The sequence below is a fragment of the Saccostrea cucullata genome, unplaced genomic scaffold (assembly GCF_032062105.1).
Source record: "Saccostrea cucullata isolate Sc308-1 unplaced genomic scaffold, CSIRO_AGI_Scuc_v1 ctg8080, whole genome shotgun sequence".
Classification (NCBI taxonomy): Eukaryota; Metazoa; Mollusca; class Bivalvia; order Ostreida; family Ostreidae; genus Saccostrea; species Saccostrea cuccullata.
The window spans coordinates 24,925-27,001 of record NW_026927140.1 but is presented as its reverse complement, the minus strand read 5'-3'; positions in this window follow the sequence as shown (position 1 = coordinate 27,001).

Below are 2,077 nucleotides of genomic sequence, written 5' to 3'. Positions count from 1 at the left end.
TATATGAAGCAAAAATTACATAAATTAGCCAAAAGTCAGAAAGATTACAGAGTGGATTTATAAATCAACCCCAATTTTAAAAACTATATAACTTAACCTTAATCACTCGATCGGATGCGTTTTGTTGAAGCGAGTGGGAAATTGCGGTTTGTTTACATTCTGCATAGCAACGGCAAGGGAAATAACTGCTCATGCGCAATAGCGTGATTCTGGGGACCGGCATACTAGAAACTTCCCATTTGGTATGTTATTTAATATCAAATCGTAGCCCAAATGACTTATTTTTTCCATTCTTTTTTTTTATATGTTACATTTACTTGCAAGTACAAGATAACCATGTGCATAACATTAACAAAGGGTAGTTGTACTTGGTGGTAATAATACGAAATAAAATGTAATAAAACAGCTGTTAAACGAAAAATATTATTGCTACAAATTGCACAGTTTTAGTAGTATAAACTCTTCATTATTCTTCTGCTATATTCACGGGCACTGGAAGTTAATGTAAATATATAGTATGTGTATGTATAAAAAAAAAAAGAAGGGTCTTTTTATATACATACACATACTATATATTTGTACATTAACTTCCAGTGCCCTAGGCTATATTGATTACGACGAGATTTAACTTTTTAGCATGTATGTATAAATATCTGACAATGCAGCATCGTGACATATCGTTACAAGTACCTACAAATTTCGTCAACATTTCTACGTTTACCAAGTTTTTTTCCTTGCAGGCCGAAATATCTCCATTATGTCACGATGGTAAACACTCGTGCATCTCCTAATTAATGCTGTAATAAACAAACTGACTGTGTTTTTTCTCACCTGCATAGTTTTCCCCACAACAATCGCTTCTTTCCGTCTGTGGGAAAGCGATAAAACTTGCAGCTGTTAGCCCCACTACGATGGTTGCAAGCGAATGCGAAGCATATCACCATTTTTGTTTGTCACCGGAAGTATTCAAATCTCGCGCGCTCTCGTTTACGAGCTTACTAAACCGCCCCCTGTTTTTGGTCAAAGCGCCCCCAGTTAAAAATTGTGTGTTATTAAATAGACCCTTTCAAGGTTATTAGCCGCCATCTTGGATTGGGGGCATCACGCGACATCGTAGCTAACGTAAACAATGGCAGCTGATGCAGAAGCACCGCATCAATTTTCGCCTAGCGATCGCCTCACAGTCATTGTCATTTGAAACTGAATGTATACATATTGTAAGCAACATATTTTATTCTAAAAAAGAATATTTTCTTTAATAATAAGTGTTTATTTACCTTAAATGAACTGCAATATTACAACATGCATCATGTAAAACGTGCGGAGATAGAGTGTTTATGTTACGATGCTATCTATCATCTCTTACAGTTTAAGCATAAAATATTTGTGAAAATCAAAACAAAAGAAGGTTTAAGCATAAAAACACTCATTTACATTTTATTTTTTACTTTGGTGATTTTTTTAAAAATTAATTTCTTTTATATCTATACCACTAACACGGGCGGATCCAACTGAGAATATTGAGAAGTATTGAATGAATAAAAGCTCATAAAACATCTGTAAATAGACCAATATATTTAAAAAATAATATTTATTTTTATATAATGTTTTAGATATTTTATTGAGATAATTTTAAATATATGTTTTAATTAATTAACTATGTGTACATGTAATATTATAGAATGATTTAAAAATATGTTGCATACATGTGTATATCAATATCAAAATTGCAACTTCAAAGTTAATAATTATACAAATTTATTTAAACAGTAATTTTTAAAGAATAATTTTAATCTTACAAAAAAAATTGTCTGTGTCTTGTGCACTGTGTGTGTAAAATTCTGCTTAACTTTTAAAATTATTAAAATAAGGTTAACAGTGCTATTTACATTAATTTTTGGGACATTAAAAGCTATACAAGATTTAGACTGTGTATTGACATTGAAAGTACTTCAACAGTTACAGCTTCTGACAAGTGATCATGATGCAAAGTCTCTGATTCTATACCTGGTTATCTTATAATAAATTTCATCATTAACATTTGTTAAAACATAAAATTTTTTTTTAGTTTACCAGA